Source organism: Mustela erminea, chromosome 9 (genome assembly GCF_009829155.1).
Source record: "Mustela erminea isolate mMusErm1 chromosome 9, mMusErm1.Pri, whole genome shotgun sequence".
NCBI classification, from domain to species: Eukaryota; Metazoa; Chordata; class Mammalia; order Carnivora; family Mustelidae; genus Mustela; species Mustela erminea.
The window spans coordinates 7274889-7282904 of record NC_045622.1 but is presented as its reverse complement, the minus strand read 5'-3'; the positions used below and the strand labels follow the sequence as shown (position 1 = coordinate 7282904).

Below are 8016 nucleotides of genomic sequence, written 5' to 3'. Positions count from 1 at the left end.
ACATTTTGTATCTTATACATAAGCAGTTGATCACATGGAAATTGTGTCAATAAAACAAAAAATAATGCTTTGTTAAACACTGTTCTTTTTATTCTGCCCAGTTTGCTTATGAATAAAACCATGTTAGCAATCCAGACTTGCATCGCTTCCCCCAACATTTCAAAATTCTATGCTTCCAGTAGTTAAATGATAGTTACATTGTTAAGTTAAAATGATATTTAAGGTGTCAAAATGTGGTTTAATGATTCTTATTAAAAGTTACTTCAGAAAATGTGGAAAATATTTTTTAAGTATTACGTATATCTCTTACCACTTAGGAGTAACAGCTGCTATTTTTGTTTTCAGACTTTTTCATGCATATATATAAACATAATAATTTCTTTTAATTGGGATTATATTGTATGTCATGTTCTGTATGTAGCATTATATTACAAACATTTTTACATGTAATTGTCAAAATGCAATTTTTTTCTCTTATGTAATAAACATTACATTGTAATGAGTATGCCACAATTTCTTTAACTTTCCTTGTTTGGGGACATTTATGTTGTCCCCAGGATTGCAGTAGTATGTATTTGGCTGTGTAAACATCTGTGTGTGTATGTGTGTGTGTGTGTGTTAAACCATTTCCTTATTTTTCAGTATAAGCTCTTAGAAATGGATTAATGACTAAAGAGCAAGACTATATTGAGGACTCCTGACAAGGTGTCCAACTGGCTTTCAGCAACATGGTACCAACTTCATCTTCACTGGAAATATGTAACAGTATATGAGAGAGCTTATCTTACTATATTCTCCAAGGTGTTGAATCTTACAGTGCTTTTTTATTTTAACACCATTCTCCCCCTCTCATTGTTAAGGAAGCAAGGAAATTCCTTGAAGGAACTTATTATTTTCGTATGACATCCTTCTTAAAATATATGAGTCAGCTTTTCAGAAAAGTAAAAACCAATGCATCACTTTTATGAGATGAGTAGTGGAATTAACATTCATTAACATTGCATTACAATGCTTGTCAATCTCACAATTTTTCTTTTGCTAATATACAAATTACCTGCTCTAAATAATCTCTGATTCTGATCCATGATCACATAAAAATTTTGTAAGATTTATTTTTTTAAGTAGGCATCATACACAGCATGGAGTCCAGCATCAAACTCACGACCCTGAGATGAAGACCTGAGCTGACATCAAAAGTCAGAGGCTCAATTGTCTGAGCCACCTAGGCCGCCTTAAAAGATTTTTAAGGCCCGGTTTGTGAAATGGTGAATTCTTCTTTCTTTCTCATGTAATGTGTTTGGCTTATTTCTTTTTCACTTAATGATAGGTCTCCAGTAAAAACTGTTACCTGGTAAGAAGTGACAATTACTTAGCTACAAATATCAAGTATAATTTTATAGATTTAATAGTTAAAACCAAAGACTTATTCTAGGATCTACAGCCTGTTTAGATCCTTCTTGTAAATAGATATATTTTTTAAATATTTTGTTTATTTATTTGACAGAGAGAGGGAGAGGGAAAAGCAGATTCCCCACTGAGCAGGAAGCCCGATATGGGACTTGATTCCAGGACCCTGGGATCACGACGCAAGCCGAAGGCAGACACTTAACCAACTGAGCCATCCAGGTGCCCTGTAAACAGATTTTTAGATACATCTATATTTAGATAAATCTAAAAAATAGGTTCCCTGTTTTTTAATTGTGTTATATCAGAGACAAAACTAAGACACAGGTTAAGTGCTAGGGTCTTTTCATTTTCGTGAGTTCTACAGAATGCTGAGTCTTCTGGTCTTTCTTTGATGATTCTGACCTTTAACCAAATGACTGATGTGCTCCTGCTGGTCTAGCACCAATGAGTGGTCTAGCCTCAGATAGCCTGTGAGGCAGTAGGGCCCTTGGCCCTCAAGATAATTCGGGCAGGGCCAACATCTAGGGGTCAATGTTAAATCAGCTTTCAGTGGGTATATTCAAGAAGAAAAGTGGTAAAGAAGCAGACAAAAAGTTGTACTGTTTGAAGCCAACGAGGGGTTCAGTATGCTGTGAATGAGGCCTACAGGAGCCTGCCCAGAGGCTGTGATTAAAGGTGATTTAAAGATCAATAATGCATATTCACTAGATATTGCAGGATGTTATCAAACTGTGCTGAGATGATGAAAAGTGGTAGGGAGAGGCTACGTGCACGTCTGTTCCAGCCAGTGCCTGGATGTTTGCAGGCGGAGGTGGCGGTACCTTGGCGTCAAGAAAACAGGTGGAGAGTAAAGCCGCGACCAAGGAAAGACACTTGGACGGGGAAGTTACTGTCAGAACCGCCTGACATGACCTTTGGCATGAAGAATGGCTTGAGGACAGTAAAGAGGAGCAATCTTGAGTTTTCTTTGTCATTTAAATAAATCTGACTTGAGGCTTCCTCAGGTCTCTACGTCAGTATCCGTCAGTGTCCGTACTTTTCCCCACGCAGGCATCCGGAGGAGACTGGGGGCAGTGGGGAGAACGATGCCTTCTGCATCAAAGGAAGCGGATCTCAGAGGTGCCAGCCCTGCGAGGAGGAGATGAGAGATCAGCCGGGTTGTCTGGATCCAGTTTTTACCAAAATGATGGGCCAGAGAAAGAAGGAACCTTAGACAGTCTGACCTAGTTACATTTGCATTTTCCCAGGAAAAATGAGTAAGTGGCGGAACGGTCACACTCTTAAGGCTGCTTCTAAGTTTGAAATTTCTCTGTGATGTTATTTCAACCCCGTATATGCTTTTCTTCTTTTGAAAGCTGTAAAATTCCTCAGAAACACTTGGAGTCGTTTTCTGGCGCAGAGAGGAAGAAGGCGGGAGAAACAATGACACTGCGTTCAGGGCTGAAAAGAGAAGAAAGCTCAACTGGGGAGTGCGGGGCGATGCTAGAAGAAAGCCAGGGTCCCACCTGGCTCCTCTGGGAGAAAAGGATGAAAAAGGGAACTGGCTTGGCAAGGAGACCTGTCCCCAGCCATCTGCACTTGCAGGAGAAGCTGGCCACCAAAGGCACTGCGCGTTCCCAGGCAGGAACGACGGGTGGCACTCGACAGCGGAGAAGAAAAAAATCATCAGATACTGACACGTTCTTTAAGATCATGAAGTTTACTTTCCCCAAAGAATCTTTTTAAAATCCCACACTGATTGGGCAACTTTCTCATTATCATGCCCTGCGGCACAGCAGCACGCAAGCCCTGGGTGGTTTCCTGAGGGGAAATCCCGATCTCCTGGATTACATAAAATAAAAACATACAAGAAGAAGAAGGAGAAAAAGGAGCAGAGGTAGAAGAGGAAGGAGGAGGAGAAGTACAACCTTCTAGCCACGTTTGTTGGGAGGATCCAGTGACTGGGCCTCTGAAGCTCTTAGCGGATTCCCCCGGCCTGGAGCAGGTGTTTGCTCAATGCCGTCGTTGCTTCTACTGACGCAGTTGTGCGAGTATCTCGGGATTAGGCGCTGAGTACCCAGGGCCACACTGGCTTTGTCGGGGAGAGGGTCATCCAAACTCGGTGGAGTGTGGTGGAGACTGCTAGATGTTTTTTGCATCAGACATCTCTTAGGCGATGCTTGAGATCTTTCAGCCTCCTCTGTCTCAGACTTTGGCCTCTTGTCTGGGCCCAGCTGCTGCTGGAGTGTACCAGCTCTGCCCGTCTTCTGACTTCACGCAGATGCCATGTGATGGTCACGCCCCTCAGGACCTGTGCCATTTGAGGGCTGACCCCCCTTGCTGAGGTTTCCCTGTTGTGGAAAGGGTCCTTAAAAGAATGGACATGTCCTTCTCTTTCTCAGAGCATGAGCAGGGGGAGGGCCAGAGGGAGAAGCAGACCCTGCTGAGTGTGGAGCCCAAGGCAGGGCTCGATCCCAGGACCCTGAGATCATGACCTGAGCAGAAGACAGACATCTAACCAATGAGCCACCCAGGCACCCTTAAGAATAGATATGCTTTTCTCTTTTTTTTTCCCCCTCCTGGTTTTGATGTGAGCATGATGGCTGGAGCTAGGGCAGCCCTTCTGGCCACGAAGTAGAAGCCATATGTTGAGGACGGCAGAGCGCAAAGACAACAGGAGCTGGGGTTGCTGCGGAATGGGCAGGCAGCACACCAGGTCTAGACTGCCTATCTGGATATGATTTTGAGAAAGAAAAGTTTCTATCTTTTTAGAAGACTATTATGTGGGGTTTTCTGTCACTCTCTGCTAAGCTGAATCCTAACTATTCAACTAGAAAATTGGCCTTCCATACGAATGAAATGAAGGGAAAGGGAGAAAAAACATCATCAGGTGTGAGTTCAGAAGCATTGAACAGCGGCACTGGATCCAGACGTCAGTGTTTTTTTACCAACATCACATTCTATCATTTCTTCTAAATCGAGGGTATGCAAGCCAGATGCCCAGTGACTTGGTCACCTTTGAGATAACAGAATACTGACATTCCAGACTAGCAAAAAGCAAACAGAACACTCTCCATCCAGAAAGCTGACCTGTCAGTGCTTCTCATCTATGTGTGTTTTTTTTTTTTAAGATTTTATTTATTTATTTGACAGACAGAGATCACAAGCAGGCAGAGAGGCAGGCAGAGAGAGAGGAGGAAGCAGGCTCCCTGCTGAGTAGAGAGCCCGATGCGGGACTCAATGTGGGGCTCGATCCCAGGACCCTGAGATCATGACCTGAGCCGAAGGCAGTGGCTTAACCCACTGAGCCACCCAGGTGCCCCGTTTCTCATCTATGTTAATGTTTGGTATTAGTCGCAGTAGTATTTACTGTGGGTCAGGCTCTGTGCTGAGCTCTCCAAATAGAAAACTCAGGCAACCACGCTCTGTGAAGGATATGTCTGAGAGGGTCAGAGCACTGGCCTGGAATTCCAGTTGAGAAGTTTACCAGCATCCTGGTTAAGACAGTAGCCAAGTTAGGGAGGAGGGGGTGGGCTGTAAGACTCCTTAAGAGATGATATTCACAGGACTTTATGACTGACGGAAGCAAGGGCTGAAGGGGTTCAGAATTATTCTCAGGTTTCTAGGATGGAGGTCTGGCTAGGAGATGGCTTCACAAATTGAGAGGGAACACACACGAAGGAAGAGAAGGAGAAGGAAGGGGGGAGGATGAGGCTTAGCAGAGAAGGTAGAGAAGATGATGGGTTCCACCCTGGGCATGTTGAATGTGAGTTATCCCTGGGCACCAAGGAGAGATGGAAACAAGAAATGAACAGACGAGCCTGGATCTCGGGGAGAAGGCTTGGTTAGAACACTTGTCGAATGATTCTGTAATGTTTTGTTTGTGACGTTGTGCTTCCCAGTAGACTGAGTTTTGTGGGGGAGGAATAGTCTTGCTAATCTTGTATTCCTGGAACTTAGAACTGAGCCTACAACATAGTCAATGCTCTATGAATGTTGGGGCAGTGGTTAGCAGTTAAATAAATGAATGAATGAATTTCAATCCATCAAAAAGTTACACATTTTTGTCATCTCAAGTTGCGACTCCATATATGTTCGAATGGAATCATGTTTACAGAGCTCGGTTGGCTGCAGTGTACCATGGATGGGGTCCATTGTATTTCCATGAGCTCCTGCAGGCTGGCCTCAGCACAGAGCCACCCTTCAGTTATGGCCACAGGAAAAAAGAGAAAAACACCTTTCAAATTCCAAAGAAGCTGATAGCATACCTTTGGACCAAAAGTGACTTCCAAAGAAGCTGATAGCATACCTTTGGACCAAAAGGTCCTTCACTAGTTGGGAAAATTGTTCTTTTGGGTTTTTTCCCCCTGAAGAATTGTCCATAGCATCTAGCAATGCGCCTGGAAGCACTGACTCATGGAGAACTGAGAGGAGGTCAGAGCAGTGGATTGTCACCACTGCATGCATCAGGGCCACCTGGTCACCCTCTTTTCAAGTCAGATCGTTGTGCCCAAAGAAGGAGTTTTGAGGACAGGAACAGAGACACAGCCCAGTGATTTGGAAAATATTCCCAAGACTAATAAGTGGACTAAATCCAGGACCCAAGCAGATTTGCAAAGGGCCTACAGTTTGTGCTCTTCCCCCCTTTCATCACCCGTAGTTATCAGTAACAGCAAAGGATTTCCTGGGAACAGCCAATTCTGATTCAGACCATCTCCAGCTTTTCTGTCATCATTACATAGATGTTATTATCTTCTTGATGAGAAAAGTATTCATACATTCAATTACTAACTTATTTTTTTTTCTTTTCTTTTCCTGAAGTATATAGAAGCTCCCCCAGCACGAGCCCACTGAAGTCTTGCTCATGCCTCTGGGTGAGGCTTCTAGAATACTCTGTCCATGAATGAAACTGGCAGGCCACAGGCTGCCTGACAGGGATGAGGACGGACCGCAGTGACTAAGTCATTAATTCTCATGTTGTGTAAAAGCAATTTGTAGTAAAAGTTGCTTTTGAACTGTTTTGAGTAATGGCAGGTTGTACGCTTTGAGGCTCTCCAGAGAAAAACAGAACCAATAGAGAAATATATGAGAAGATGTATTATAGGAATTGGCTTAGGCAGTTATGGAGGCCAAGAAGTCCCATGATCTGGGGTCTGCCAGCTGGAGAGCGAGGGGAGCCAGTGGTATCCTTTAGTCTGCGTCTGAAGGCCTGAGACTCGGGGTACAGTGGTCTGTCTCCCAGTCCAAGCCTGAACAAAGGGGCTGCTGGCGTAAGTCCTGGAGTCTGGCGGCCTGGGAACCAAGAACTCAAGAAGAGTGCAAGAAGAGAAGATGGATGTTCCAACTCAACAAGAAAGAGAATTAGCCTTTCCTTCACCTTTTGTTCCATTTGGACCCCCAAGAGATTGTGTGAGACCCGCCTACACTGGTGGAGGCAGCTCTCTTCCCTCAGTACCTGGAGCCGAATGTTAACCTCTTCCAGAAACACCTTCACAGACATGCCCCCCGAAATATTTTTTTTAAAGGTTTTATTTATTTATTTGACAGAGAGAGAGATCACAAGTAGGCAGAAAGACAGACAGAGAGAGATGAGGAGAAGCAGGCTTCCCACTGAGCAGAGAGCCCGATGCGGGACTCAATCCTAGCCCCTGGGCTCATGACCTGAGCTGGAGGCAGAGGCTTAACCCACTGAGCCACCTAGGTGCCCGCCCCCTGAAATATTTTTAACCAGTTATCTGGGTACCCCTTAAACCAGTCAAATTGACAAATAAAATTAACAATCACAGATGTATTTCAGGAAATAAGTGGCCAAGTCCCAAAGTAAACAAACCCGTGCGAGCACTTCATTATTTTACTACAGTAACCATACCTAGACATTATAAACCATTGGTGTTGCCAAAAGCAATATTCAAAAAGTATGAGTGATTTTCTCTGCACTTAATAAATGCATTGTGTTGGGACTCAGACTTGAGTACACCAAATTGAGAGCAGCAGATTGTAATTAACATGAGATTTGGAGTCAGGAAATCTAGATTTTAGTCTCACACTAACTTCTCGGGTCATTTCATTCATTCAGCAAATATTTATTGAATATCATATAATGCATCGTGCTAAGTGCTAAGACACAAGAGTGAAAAGAAATTGACATTGTATCCACATTTATAGACTGGTGGTCTAATAGAGAGGACAGACATCAACTTTTTAAAAATCCGTGAATTAACAATACAACTGTTATGAAGTCCTACAAAGACAAGTCACATGAAGGTTGTGCCAGGGTGGCAGGTGGCCCGTGCAGGCTTGACTGGGATTGAGAGCTGAAGGATTATCAGGTGTCAACTAGATCAGTGGGGCAGAGAGAGCTGTATATGCAAACTCCTAGTGGCCCTGGGAGAGGACCGGCATATTCTAGGAATTATGCATGGTCAGAATGGCTTGAGCTTGGAGAATAAACACAAACCAATGACCAATGTTAGGAGGTCAACCAATGGGTCTGGGGAGAGGAAATGGGAAGCCGATGTGAGATAGTCATAACTGCATTTCAGCGCATTAACGATCGGTTCAATATTGGGAAATAATTGTAGGGGGCACGTGAGTTGACATGAGAAGACCAGTTAGAAGCCTATTGCTGGT

The 8016-nt window shown here is 43.8% G+C and overlaps 1 long non-coding RNA gene and 1 other non-coding gene across 3 annotated transcripts; one reads left to right on the top strand and one right to left on the bottom strand.

Annotated features, from left to right (window-relative positions):
• Positions 1-1585: 1585 nt before the first annotated feature.
• Positions 1586-3107, top strand: LOC116598270. Of its 2 annotated transcripts, none has more exons than XR_004289019.1 (3): positions 1586-1626; positions 2458-2663; positions 2763-3107. It is a non-coding gene; the product is annotated as an uncharacterized LOC116598270 (long non-coding RNA). The 2 variants fall into 2 exon arrangements; XR_004289018.1 differs by having other exon boundaries at positions 1599-1633.
• Positions 3108-6204: 3097 nt separating this feature from the next.
• Positions 6205-6337, bottom strand: LOC116600480. The gene has a single exon (XR_004289680.1). It is a non-coding gene; the product is annotated as a small nucleolar RNA SNORA52 (small nucleolar RNA).
• Positions 6338-8016: the final 1679 nt, after the last annotated feature.